The 14,443-nt window shown below is 45.7% G+C and overlaps 1 long non-coding RNA gene across 1 annotated transcript; it reads left to right on the top strand.

Moving 5' to 3' along the window:
• Positions 1-2,506: 2,506 nt before the first annotated feature.
• Positions 2,507-4,340, top strand: LOC131378511 (uncharacterized). The gene is made up of 3 exons (XR_009207639.1): positions 2,507-2,548; positions 2,635-2,914; positions 2,999-4,340. It is a non-coding gene; the product is annotated as an uncharacterized LOC131378511 (long non-coding RNA).
• The last annotated feature ends 10,103 nt before the right edge of the window (positions 4,341-14,443 follow it).

Raw genomic sequence — 14,443 nt, 5'->3', positions numbered from 1 at the left:
CCCTCGTGCCCACACAGCTTCAAGCAGCTGAACCTGCCTTGGTTCATCAGTTCTGCCCCAGAAAATGTCTCAGGCTTTTAACTGTGGCTCATTAATAGGTTCAGGGCATAAAATACTGCATCGAATTTACTTAACATCTCCTGCTTTTTACTAAGCCTTATTGCAGTGCCCACTGCCACACAGATCAGAGCTGCTTGCCCCGGTTCAGTCCTGCCAGAGAAGTGCTCCATCAGTGAGAAAAGTGGGATGTGGACACCTAAAGGCATCACACTGTCATCAGATTTTTGACTAAGGAAAGACTATTGCTAGGAGAGCTCTCTGAGAGCACTTAGGCTCTCATTGCCCACTGTCAAGAAGCCAGGTTCTGGGTTAAAGAGGTGACAAGAAGCTGACTGAAAATCAGCCCAGCACTGGGCTGTGGTGAAGGTGTTGGTAGGCATTTTCTCCTTTTCTCTTTCTCATGCAGAGCTGTTTCAGCAGGTGGAAAGAGAGAGATGGTGCCTGCTCTTGCCATCTCAGTGTCCTGGTTTGGGACAAATTTGGGAGAAAACCCCTGTATAGGATTCTTCTAAGGAAGCAAACCCAAGTAGCTCCTCCTTCCAGCCGGTCCGGTAAAAAAACTTCTTTGGAGAAAAGTGGAAAAAACTATTTTACTAAACAAATGAAGTGCATACAAGTATAAAGAATGAATAATATGGAACAATAAAACCTCTCCTTCTGGAGTGAGATGGCAAATTGAGAAAGTCCTTGCCGTGGCTGTAGCTCGGCTCTCTCTCAGTGCCTCTCCTCAGTCCCAGTCCCTCCAGTGCTGCTGGAAAATGCCGAGGTCCAGGCCCCGGTGGGCCGCAGGTGCAGCCCCCAGTGCTCCCCTGGGTTTTCAGTCCAGAGCAGGTTTAAACAGTTCCAAGAAAAAGGGAAAAAAAAAAAAAAAAAAAAAAGCTAGTCCAGGGAACTTCTCTGCCCTAGCTAGCTGAAACTAACTAAAAGCAAAAAAATCTCTGTCCTGCAGTCTCTCCAAGCCTCTGCTGAACACACTGTCTGGAGCAGAAGAATGTGTAGGAGTCAGGCAGTTTTCTCAAAACAAACTCCACGCTTCTCCTTGCTCTTAGAACTAGTCTTAAAGGCACAGGACTCAATATACAGCACAAACAGAACAGACAATTGGGGATACAAGCATCATAAAGTTACCCTAGGACACTCAGTGACCTCTTTCCAAGCATGGCCAAGCTCAGAGATTGTTGCAATTAATGTATTGTTAGCTTGTTATTGCTCTGGTTATGTAAATGTCGGTGCTTCTACCCGCTCTGGTCTTTTCAATTTAGAGAAGAGATGACTTTCAGTAAAAAAACCTCACTGGGGAGGAAGTATTTTATTTGGGTATTTGCATGTAAAGGAGGGTTGGGTTCTCTCCCTCAGCAAATGTGTGCTTAGGTCTGTTTCAAAATGGGCAAATGGGAGTGTTTCACTTTGGTCAGCACTGGGAGGAACGTCTGGCCTTTCTAAAGGTGACATGGCTTTGTACAGCAGGTCACAGGTTCATGTTCACAGGTCACATGGCAAAATGAGTGGTGGAAAGGAGAGGATTCCATCCACTCTGGCAGAGAAGGCAGAGTAACTCACTGCCAGGGCATGCAGAGGGAACCCCTGTATTTTTCACCCCCACAAAAGCTTGTTTTTTGGGATCATGGGAACACACAGCTTTGGCTCTGCCCATTTGTAGAGGCAGCAGCAAGAAGCATGTGAACCCTGCATGCTTCAGTGGCCAACATCACTGAAATCTCTGATAAAATGTAAATTTACGGGGGCTCCTTCCCGTGCCATCGTGAGGAAGCTGTTTCCATTTTATTCAAGTTGACTGTGAAGAGTGGACCTGTCACAAGTTCAGGGTGAGACCCCTGTATCCTATAAATTGTAACCTCTGATATTATGAGGCCAGAAAATGGTTTCTGAAAATGGAAGGAGATTTTAATAATTTATGTATGTATATATGTGTGTGTGTGCAAATTTTCAAGAAAATGTTGATAACTGTTGTCACAGAACGTACAAAAATCTCTCCAGCAAATGGCATAAAATATCTGCCTGGGTTTGCTTGTAATTAAGGAGCCCAATGCTGTTAATTGGACAGATAAGTGGTAGGCCCTGATTCAGCAGTGCACTGCTAAATCCCAATGTGTGAGACGTTCCCAGGAAGCCACTAAGATGTTCCCTTGGCTACAGAAGGATATACAGAAATGTTTTTCTGGAGAGAGGCTATCAGGAGTCAGGCGTAGGGACTGGCAGAAACAAAGCTCTAATAGAGTAGTAAAGTTGCCTCGGGTAATGTTCTTTGAAAGATATTCTAATTTCATGAATAACAGTAAGAATGGGGAACAGGATGCTAGCAGCTGAAGGAAAGGGGCTCTGCATGTTTCTTATGCAGAGACCCTGGCCAGAGTGAGGGTGTGGATTTTCTGTAATTTTTTTTTTTTTTTTTAACTTGCTAAATATCTTAATGTTGTAGGATAAAACTGTCTTGCTTAGCCAATCGCCGGTGGGTTCTGTGAGAAAGGTAAGAATTAAGTTAGTTTCAGGTTATTTACTTGAACAACAGAAATTTGTATTCTCTTATTTGATCAGCTGTTGTCTTGTTATGAGGCTGGGAGAGGCTGCAAGCAGTGTTCAAGAAACAGGCTCTGAGGGGAGACGTCTCAGTTTATTGGTCCCATTTGAAAAATTACATCCCTTCCTCTCATCCAAAAAAGAGCTGTGATCTCCTCCTCCCACTCATCACTTGCAATACAGCAGCTTTGTGCAGCTTGTAATCCCAGTGGCAGAGCAATAATGCTTCTTCCAGACCTGCAAGGGAACTGCAGCTCCCCAGAAACACAAGGGAACTGCAGGCAGCATTTTTCCATCTTCTCACCGACATGCAAAGGTACGGCTCTCTGGGGCACAAGGGATCTCAGCCCATCCGTGGAAATGAAGGGACTTGTGAGAGTATTTTTTTCTAACCCTGCAGGCTGGAAGGAATGGCATCCACAGCTAGTTACCCCGTGGGAGCCGTGGAGAAAGCCGAGGAACGGAGACGGGAGGATGTGTCACTAAATTAATGTACCTGCTCTGCTGTGGGACAGCCACATCAGCATCACTGCTGTCACCTGGCACCACCACGGGCACTGAGCGAGAATGAGTCTGTCACACTTCATTCACCAGGCTTTGATGATGGATTTGGTGAAACCCTTGTCTGGGATGATGGGCTTTTCTCCTGTGGAAATGTCACAGGAGCGCTTGATGGGTCTGATGGCCTCAGCGTGGTGGTGCAAAAGCAGCTATAATGTATGGGGGGAGGCAGAGCTGAGCAGGAATCCCAGCTGTGGAAAGGGAAGGCTGCTGCAGCAGCTTGGCCCAGTGGACGGGTGTTCCCTGTGGGAATGAACTCCAATTACCAAAGGTCTGGTTCAATAGCAGGGCACCTTGTGGGGGCTTCCCATTAATATCCTAACTCAGGGATCGAATCTCTCTGCTTCCAGGAAGGAAGCACAGGCTTTAAAATAGATATCCAGAGGAGATGTAAATAATGTGAGCTGTTAGTGTTCAGGAGAGAACCTGACAGACAGGTCCTGCAAAATCACAAGGTGTGTAAAGAGGGATGGAGAAGTTGTAGGCCATCCTTTTTTATTCTTTCTGTGGAGATTTTCCATGGGTGGATTGCTGTGAGAAGTCCCATGCTTTCTATAACAACAGGGCTTCCTAATCTGAAGTCAAAATTGAGCTAGTCTGCAGCCCTTGGAAACAGAGAGTGATTCACTGGGGCTGGGCTGAATGACTGGATTTTGATGCATTTGGATTCCTGGCTTCCCTGGAAATCGATGTCAAATGCACCCTTTGGCATCTGAAACGCTTTTAAAATCTGGTCCTAAATGTGTTTATGCTGCAGGAAGTGTCAGAGTTGCAATCAAAATGTGGAATTTATGATAAAATCTGACCTGTGGCAAAGCCTTGACGCTGCTCACCCAGAAATTAACAGTGGATGCAACGCTGGTTATACTGCAGAGAGAACTGGGAAAATAAAAAACACATATTAAAAGAATTTCTTTTTTCTCCCTGAATTAATTAGCAAAATATCCCCATCTCCGTATAAAGTCTTTCTGGACCTTGTTGCCAGTAGAATTACATGGGCTCAAATAATCAGTGATCTCTGTTGGAAGCAGCAGCATTTGGTTGGTGTCCCCTCATGGCAGGGCACGGTTACGCTTGTCCTTGCCCTCGTCTCCCTGGTTTCTCACCATCTGACCACCACCCACGAGACCCAAGGCAAGCTTTGAGTCATGGCCCGTGCTGGCACAGGCAGAGAGGGGCTGGCTTAGCAATGCCCTGGGTGTTGTGCTCTTCAACCTTCCAGCAGCTCCCTGCTTTGGGTGTCCCTCCTCACCCTTCCTGCCCTCCCCCTGGAGCCGTGCTGGCCTCTGGAGGAGCCCCCTGCGAGAACTGTCCGTGTCTCCAGCCTCTCTCTCTCTCTCTCTCTCTCCAGCGAGAAGCAGGATGTGATTTTTCACCTGATTTTTGGAGCAGAGCCAGCTAAAGCAGGGCTATTAAAACTAATTAGATAAATATATATGTATTTCGTAATCAGGCGGTTAATTATGGCTTAGGGAGCAGATGGCAGTCCCTGGCACTTACTCATCTCTTCATAGCTGGCTTAAAGTGAAGTGTATATATATTGCAGCTAATTATGACTCGATATAAAATATGTAAGTAGTTGTGAACTTAGCCCTTGTCTCACTGCATGTTGTTTGTCTGAAGAGCTCGTGTTGTTTCAGGGAGCCTTTAGGAAGGGCCCCTTCTAAAGGGCCAATTCTCTCCTCCCCTCTCCATGGTTTGGACAACTGTGCCTCTGACTTGTTACTACAGCTCCTTCATAGGGGAGCTCAGGCTCTCTTTTAATTTTCAGCTCCATCCTTTTTTTTTTTTTTTTTTTTTTTTTTTTTTTTTTTTTTTTTTTTTTTTTTTTTTTTTCTTTGAAAGGTTATAAAATGTTTAACTCTGTCTTTTTAAAATCCAGATGGGTCATACTCAAATAATGAGGGTCCTACCTCTGCTGGAGATAGGGACTCATCAAAACATCAAGGAAACATTTGGTTTCTTACCAGTGTCATCTGTAGAATTATTTTGCTAACACCTGTGAAACGTTATATCATCTTTTCACGCACACCCCCAAGCTGGAGTTTCTGTTGGGAAAGAATATATATATATTTGCAGAAATATGGATTAGGAAAAGCTTTGAAACAAATATGGAAAATGAGGAGGCTGAGTTTTGGCTTCCAATGAGAGTGCACCCTCCATATGCTTCTTTGGGTCTTTTCCTCAGCAGGAGAGGGACATCCTGAGCCTGGAGCATTTGTGCTCTCTTCACTTACCAGACTAGGACACTTTCAGGTCTAACTTAATTTGAGAGTGTGCTGATTTCACAAAGGGAGGACAGGAATTAAATGTCAGAGGAGTATCAGCCTATGTGCCTGATGAGCTATCAGTGTTTTCTTTTTTTCTTAGCATTTCGTTTCTGCATAATTACACTTTCAGAAGGGCAGAAGGAAACCCAGCATTGCATACTGCGGAATATTGTGGCTTCTAACCTAGGCCAGAAAACTTGAAAAGAATAAATCCATAGGTGCTTACCAGACCAAAACTTTGTCCACAGCATTAAGCTGCTTTTAAAGGAAGAGTCAGAATCAGCTGGGTTGTCAGAGACCTTGGAGATCATCAGAGTCCAACCTAAGAAGCTAAATAGGAGGCCAGTGTTGTCTTCAGCTGGTGTGATACGATCTAAAATGAAGTGAGATAATTTTTTTTGGTGTGTTTTTCTAACTGAGTTCAAGGTATATGAGACTAAGTCCACCTATAAATGTTGCAGGTTAAATCCCTTAAGCCTTGCAGACCTTGGAACTGAAGGGCTAAGAGGATCTATCAGAGAAGTGGTCCAAGAAGCCCATACTGTTGTTCCACTGAAATTGTTGGATCTGTATATTCCCAGGTCAATGTATTTGTCTCCTGTTGTTCACTGTAGTTATGAAATCCTTTATCTGAAAAACATCAGAAACTTTATGACAGCTTACATAAAACTCTGTGAAAGGCAGGCAATGGCTCTTTCTTTTCTATTTTTATATTGTGACTGAATAAGCAGAATTTTTGGGAACACGTAGTCCTTGTACATACAGTCGATGAGGTCCATGTGGATGTATTCATGTTCTGATGACAGCCTGTCATGTAGATCAGAATAAAAATGGTGTTCTGTCCCATATGTGGTAAATGCTGAAATCTAAAGCGAAACGTGATTTAGAACAGAAAGTTTTGTGTTTGGTTTGGGGCTTTATCCCCCAGAGAGCAGTGCTCTTACATTTTAAATAAAGAACAAAGCAAAGCATTTTCAAATCCAGGCTTTGAAATTAAGCATTTCATTTGGGCGCTCTTGATAGGAAAATAAAAATAATTTTTAAAAAAATAATAATCATGGTGTTTTCCCCATAGCTTGATATTTTCTGGTGATCTCATTAGATCTGATGACAAAATTCTGTTCTAGAAAATGTTTGTTGTTTCCAGTAAGATGGTAAAAATAGGAGGATGCTGGGGTCTTGCTCTGAAGAGCTCCTTGTACCTTTAGGAGCATCTTATGCTGAGCAAAATAAAGAAAGTGACTCCTGAAGAAGTCCACTATGGATTGTGGACCCATCGAGTTACAAACTATCAAATTATAAAATCACAGAAGTAAAGGAAGTCAGCATTGTCATAACTGGGCAAAGGCTACAAAACTAAAGGCATGTTCCTTTGGCATTGCACCTGCCAGAATTTTAGGAAGAGAGATCTTTACAGCCCCCATGCTCCAGAGACCCTGTGTGTGAGCACCCTCTGTTAACTCAAGCTGCTCCCCAGTCCTGCTGCTTTTGGAGCTCTGCCAGGAGGGTGCTGCTCTCTTTCATTTTGCACAGCTGTGCTGGCTTGAAGGCAAAACCAGCGAGAGACTCCAAGTCAGAAAAAACAATTTAATAGGAGAGGAAAAAAAAGTAAAATAAAATAAAACACATGCAATGGTACAAAAGATCACTGACAGAGTCAGAATACAACCTGAAACCGTGGTGGTGGCAGTCCAGATGAAGTGGTCTTGTTGAAGCAGTGTTCTTGCAGAAAGGTCTGGTAGCTCTTGTCCTCTGGGAGTCCAGTGGGTAAGGCTGCCTGTGCTGTCCCAAGGCCCCGATTATATCCAGGTGGGAATGCTTGGCTCCTCCCCCTGGGCGGAGCATCTCACAATGGACTGATATCATTTTATCAGTTTTGCAATGGGTCCTTGATTGCCTATTAAACAGAGATAGCTCCTGGGGAGAGTTATCTATGAGTCATGCAGGACGGTATTGATGGGCCATTAACAGAAGATAGTCTGGAGGGAGGGGGCACGGGAAACAGTGGTGCACAACAACATTTCATGTAGATGGTGATAGAATACATACTTTGGGCACATTTTACATTGTAACCTAGGACATAATCCACCCCTTATTCTATGACCATCTACATTATACCTAAATTAATACATTCTTACAGCTAGATAGATAAATATACACATATACAGAATGAAACCCTACACTCAGTTCTCACTTAAAATTAGGTCTCCCTGTGGTACACAACGGGTTTCCCCATCTTTCTGCATTACCCACCAAGTGGAACCAGGTCCTTGAGCAAAAACAATCCCACGGATGGGTCTGCCTTTGCTTGATGTGGGATTAATCCAAACAGTTTTTCCTAAGATGCCTTTCATGTGTACCACAGGGACTTTATCTCCATCCACTGTGTGCAAGGGTTCAGACTGGGCAGGACTAGCTCGATTGATTGACCCTCGAGTGTTGACCATCCAGGTGGCCTTTGCTAAGTTCAGTTCCCAATTTTTGAAAGTCCCCCCACCGAGCGCCTTCAGGGTAGTCTTAAGTAACCCATTGCACCGTTCAACTTTCCCGGCAGCTGGTGCATGATAAGGGATGTGATATATCCATTCAATGCCATGTTCTCTAGCCCAGGTGTTTATAAGGCCGTTCTTGAAATGGGTCCCATTGTCTGACTCGATTCTCTCAGGAGTGCCATGTCTCCACAAGACCTGCTTTTCAAGGCCTAAGATAGTATTCCGAGCAGTAGCATGAGGTACAGGGTAGGTCTCTAACCATCCAGTGGTGGCTTCCACCATAGTTAGCACATAGCGCTTGCCTTGGCGGGTTTGGGGAAGGGTGATGTAGTCAATCTGCCAGGCCTCCCCATACCTGTACTTCAACCATCGTCCACCGTACCACAGAGGCTTTACCCGCTTGGCCTGTTTGATTGCAGCGCAGGTCTCACAGTTGTGGATGACCTGTGAGATGTTGTCCATAGTAAGGTCCACCCCTCGGTCACGGGCCCATCGGTATGTTGCATCTCTCCCCTGATGACCAGACGCATCATGGGCCCAACGGGCTAAGAATACTTCTCCCTTGTGTTGCCAGTCTAGATCCACCTGTGATACTTTCACCTTGGCGGCTTTGTCCACCTGCTCGTTGTTGTGATGCTCTTCATTAGCCTGACTCTTGGACACATGTGCGTCCACGTGTCGAACCTTAACGGTCAGCTTCTCTACTCGGGCGGCGATGTCTTGCCAAATCTCAGCAGCCCAGATGGGTTTCTCTCTGCGCTGCCAATTGGCCTTTTTCCAGCGGTTCAGCCATCCCCACAGAGCATTAGCTACCATCCACGAGTCGGTGTAGAGATAGAGTCTTGGCCACTTCTCTCGTTCGGCAATATCTAAAGCTAGCTGGATGGCTTTAAGTTCTGCAATTTGACTTGATCCACTTTGTCCTTCAGTAGCTTGTGCAACTCGTCGTGTGGGGCTCCATACTGCAGCCTTCCATTTCCGGTTAGCGCCTACAATTCGACAGGAACCGTCAGTGAAAAGGGCATATTGTCTTTCAGTCTCCGGTAGCTCGTTATACGGTGGGGCTTCCTCGGCACGTGTCACTTGTTCTTCCTCTTCTTCAAAAGATAGTCCAAAAGTCTCACCTTCAGGCCAGTTAGTTATAATTTCTAGAATCCTAGGGCGATTCGGGTTTCCAATACGGGCGCGCTGTGTGATGAGGGCAATCCATTTGCTCCATGTGGTGTCAGTGGCATGATGCGTGGAAGGAACCTTTCCCTTGAACATCCATCCCAGCACTGGTAGTCGAGGTGCCAAAAGCAGCTGCGTTTCAGTGCCAATTACTTCTGAGGCAGCTTGAAGTCCTTCATAGGCGGCTAAGATTTCCTTCTCTGTGGGAGTGTAGTTGGCTTCAGATCCTCTGTAGCTTCGGCTCCAGAATCCCAGTGGTCGGCCCCGAGTCTCCCCAGGCACCTTCTGCCAAAGACTCCAAGACAGGCCATTGTTCCCGGCTGCTGAGTAGAGCACGTTCTTCACCTCTGGTCCCGTCCTCACTGGGCCAAGGGCTACCGCATGAGCGATCTCCTGCTTGATCTGGGCAAAGGCTTGCTGCTGTTCAGGGCCCCAGTGGAAATCGTTCTTCTTGCGGGTGACCAGGTAGAGAGGGCTCACAATCTGGCTGTACTCAGGAATGTGCATCCTCCAGAAACCTATGGCGCCTAGGAAAGCTTGTGTCTCCTTCTTGCTGGTCGGTGGGGACATGGCGATGATCTTATTGATGACCTCAGTGGGAATCTGCCGCCGTCCATCTTGCCACTTTACTCCCAGGAACTGGATTTCTTGGGCCGGTCCCTTCACTTTACTTCGCTTAATGGCAAAACCAGCTTTCAGCAGAATCTGGATGATCTTTTCTCCTTTCTCAAAGACTTCCCCTGCTGTGTTCCCCCATACAATGATGTCATCAATGTACTGTAAATGTTCAGGAGCTTCACCTTTTTCCAGTGCAGTCTGGATCAGTCCATGGCAGATGGTGGGGCTGTGTTTCCACCCCTGGGGCAGTCGGTTCCAGGTGTACTGTATGCCCTTCCAGGTGAAGGCAAACTGGGCCCTGCACTCTGCTGCCAAAGGAATGGAGAAGAAGGCATTGGCAATATCAATGGTCGCATACCACTTTGCTGCCTTGGACTCTAGCTCGTACTGAAGCTCCAACATGTCTGGCACAGCAGCACTTAGTGGTGGGGTGACTTCATTCAGAGCACGGTAATCTACAGTCAGTCTCCATTCTCCACTGGACTTACGCACTGGCCATATAGGGCTGTTGAAAGGTGAACGAGCCTTGCTGACCACCCCTTGGCTCTCCAGTTTCCGAATCATCTCATGGATAGGAGTCACAGAGTCTCTGTCGGTGCGGTATTGCCGTCGGTGTACTGTTGTTGTGGCGATTGGTACCTGTTGTTCTTCAACTCTTAGTAGTCCCACAGCACAGGAGTCATCTGAGAGACCAGGCAAGGTACTCAGTTGTCTGATGTCTTCTGTCTCTACAGCAGCTATCTCAAAAGCCCAGCGATATCCTTTTGGATCTTTGAAGTATCCATTTCTGAGGTAGTCTATGCCAAGGATGCATGGGGCCTCTGGGCTAGTCACGATGGGGTGTTTTTGCCATCCATTCCCGGTTAAACTCACTTCGGCCTCCAATACAGTCAGCTGCTGGGACCCTCCTGTCACTCCAGAAATAGAAATGGATTCTGTTCCTACATACCTTGATGGCATCAGGGTACATTGGGCACCAGTGTCAACCAAAGCCGTATATTTTTGTGGGTCAGATGTGCCAGGCCATCGGATCCACACAGTCCAATAGATCCGATTGTCCCTTTCCTCTACCTGGCTAGAGGCAGGGCCCCCCTATTCCTGGTCATGGTACACGTTGCTTTCTTCCTGTAAATATGTTCCTGAGGTCCCTTCAAGTGGATCAGTCATATCATTCTTCTTATACTGTCTGGGGGTCTGTGCCTTTGAGACTGGAGCAATGTTGGCTCTAGATGAGCTCTTCGTGGTAGGTGTCTCTCTCTTCAGTTCACGTACCCGGGCTGCTAAGGAGGAGGTGGGTTTTCCATCCCAATTCCTCATGTCTTCTCCATGTTCCCGAAGAAAAGACCAGAGGTTACCCCGTGGAGTGTATGCTCTCTCCCTGGCTGGTGGGTACCTGCTCCTAATGGCAGAGACTCTTGTTGGTTCTGGCGAGATGTGGTAAATTTCTTCCTTAAGTTCCTTTTTTAGTTTCTGATGGCCCTCTTCAATCAAGCTCCGGACTTGCTCAGCCAGCCTTGTTTCCACGGATGAGACATGGGTACGAAATGGGGCGGTGACAGTATCCTCGTAAATTCTTAGTTTATTGACCAAGACGCCCACCTTGTCCTCACCTTCCCTCCATTGCAGCGTTGCCAGGTAACGGGAGTACATCTCTGGTCCAAGCCGTGCAAATCTCAACCACATCTGCGATGTGCACTGGACATCATCTGGGCTTTTAGGAAATCTCTCGTCTTCTGAGAAAATGATCTCCAGCACAGCCAATTCCCTCAGGCATCGGGTACCTTGTTCCATTGTGCTCCATTTTCCTTGGTGCACCTGGAGGTCTTCTTTACAAAGGTATCTGTCCCTCACACTTGTTAGCAGTCGCCGCCAGAGGCTGAGAGTTTGTTGGGTTCTCCCGATCCCCTGGTCAATGACCACATCCCGAGACAGCGATCCCAGTTGCCTGGCCTCACTTCCATCCAGAATGGTGTCATTGGCTGCAGCGTCCCAGATGCGGAGCAGCCAGGTTAGGATGGACTCGTTTGTCTGGCGGGTGAATTCCCTCCGCAGGTCACGCAGTTCACCCAGGGATAGAGAGCGGGTGATGATCTCTGGCTCTGTCTCTTCTGCTGGGTGCGAAGGTCCTGCCACATCCTCATCAGTCATTATGCGGACTGATTTGCTCTTTGATTTCTTCTTCTGAACAGGGGCAACTGCCACTGGTTTAGCTTGTTCTGCTTCGGTGACAGTTTGTGTGGAGATGCTGATGGCACTTTTGGTTTCTTTCTCCTCTGTGACAGCTTGTGTAGACACTGACACTGTTGCTTTGTTTTTGGTTCCTTTCTCCTCTGTGATGGTCTGAGTAGATGCAGAAACTGTTGCTTTGTTTTTGGTTCCTTTCTCTTCTGTGATGGTCTGAGTAGATGCAGAAACTGTTGCCTTGTTTTTGGTTCTTTTCTCTTCTGTGACAGTCTGCATAGATGCGGTTCCTGTTTCCTCTACGACAGTTTGTGTAGACACAGATGCCGTTGTTTTGCATTTGTTTCTTTTTCCCTCCTCCTCAAGGAGACGCTGCACCACCCCATGTAGTGTTTGATTTCTAAACATGGTGCAGGCCGTGCAGAGAAGGCAAATCAGAACTAACAACAATATTATGCTGTCCTTGGCACTTAGAGAGAACTCAATACTTTTGAAAACTGCTGTGCCATACCTAAAAGACTGGAAAAAATCATTCTTTACCCCTCCCCACAGGGGCTGGGTGCGATTATTGAGAGCCCAGATGTAGCATTCTGGACCAGGACAAGAACACAAAATAGAGTATATATTCCGAATGATGCTCATTGCCTCAGAGGTTATCATACAATAAACATAATAGACCAATACAGCAATTCTGGTACCATACCCTGGTCTACACATGAGCATTAAGACCGGCAAATACTGCCCCATGTGTGGGAAAATGTAGAGAGCTAGGTATAAGATATATGAAAGCATGTTGAGCATCATAGCGGAGAGCTGTTTCTTTTTTCCTCACTACAAAATTGTAATTCTGACTTTTCTCAGTACCTCCTGCCCCACGTTGGGCGCCAAAATATATGTGCTGGCTTGAAGGCAAAACCAGCGAGAGACTCCAAGTCAGAAAAAACAATTTAATAGGAGAGGAAAAAAAAGTAAAATAAAATAAAACACATGCAATGGTACAAAAGATCACTGACAGAGTCAGAATACAACCTGAAACCGTGGTGGTGGCAGTCCAGATGAAGTGGTCTTGTTGAAGCAGTGTTCTTGCAGAAAGGTCTGGTAGCTCTTGTCCTCTGGGAGTCCAGTGGGTAAGGCTGCCTGTGCTGTCCCAAGGCCCCGATTATATCCAGGTGGGAATGCTTGGCTCCTCCCCCTGGGCGGAGCATCTCACAATGGACTGATATCATTTTATCAGTTTTGCAATGGGTCCTTGATTGCCTATTAAACAGAGATAGCTCCTGGGGAGAGTTATCTATGAGTCATGCAGGACGGTATTGATGGGCCATTAACAGAAGATAGTCTGGAGGGAAGGGGCACGGGAAACAGTGGTGCACAACAACATTTCATGTAGATGGTGATAGAATACATACTTTGGGCACATTTTACATTGTAACCTAGGACAACAGCTTTGTCCTTTGTAACCTTCTCGGAAGCGTAGGGAAAATCAATTGAATTATACTTGTTTTGGGGGGATTGGAGAATAATGGAAGCGGCTCTTATGGATGTGGCGCGCAGGCTGCATCCATTCATCCCCGAGGCACGATGAATGGAGGTGAGAATTGATTTTGACTGCGCTAACTCCAGAGCCAGGACTTCAGCAGGAACCTTACAAAATAAGACAAATGGCGTTCTGCTTTGTATAGAATGATATCCTTTGTTCTCTAAACAGCGCTTATGCTGAACAGCACCCAGGCAAGTTACATGATTAGAGAACTCCTTGGGAATCATGCTAGTTTCTGATGCTCCAGGAGGGCTTCGGGGAAACGGTAGTCTGATGCACACAGTTAAATTTGCCTGCTGGGGAGTTTTAGCAATGATTCCAACAAGGTCAGCCTTCTTAATTTGTTAACTGTGTTGCATAATGTTCCTGCCTTTGTGAGTTACCTTTGTTTCTAATTGGTTTTCTTCTTATTAAGTCATAATTTAATTTTCATTTGACTGTACCAGAACACTTTTGCCATCACATAAGCATCACTGTGTAACCACACAGTTGTGCTGAGGGCTAGGAGGCAATTCATCTGTACAATGATGCTCTGAATTCTCCTGCAATGTTCAGTTCCTTCCTAACTTTCTGATTGACTGTTGTGTGTATATTGTAAATATTAGGCTAATCTGGCTGAAGTTTTTGGCTGCTTTCCATCAATCATTTTATGATCTATAACCTTTCTCCTTTTTCTCTGAGTTTTTTAAACAACACATGGGAACATAAATATATATTGGATTGACTTTTATATTGAATGCACATCCCATTTACAAGCATTCATTGTTCTCATTTTATTGAAGAGATTAAAAAATGTCTGGGTTAAAATACCCAGGATTCTTAAACTATATCATACCAGAAAGTGGGGAGAAAACCCAATGCAGAAAAATAATAATGACTCCTAGCGTAGCACAGGGCTTATTGGGAAGTACATGGCATATTCTATTAAATTGTTTCATGGAAGAATGACAAACAAAAACTTATTTTAAAAGTAAAGATTTATGCCTCCATCTATTTATTTATCCACAAATTGT

This window comes from Hirundo rustica, chromosome 3 (assembly GCF_015227805.2).
Source record: "Hirundo rustica isolate bHirRus1 chromosome 3, bHirRus1.pri.v3, whole genome shotgun sequence".
In the NCBI taxonomy this organism is placed as follows: domain Eukaryota; kingdom Metazoa; phylum Chordata; class Aves; order Passeriformes; family Hirundinidae; genus Hirundo; species Hirundo rustica.
The sequence above is the reverse complement of the archived record's forward strand: the minus strand, read 5'-3'. Positions and strand labels throughout refer to the sequence as shown.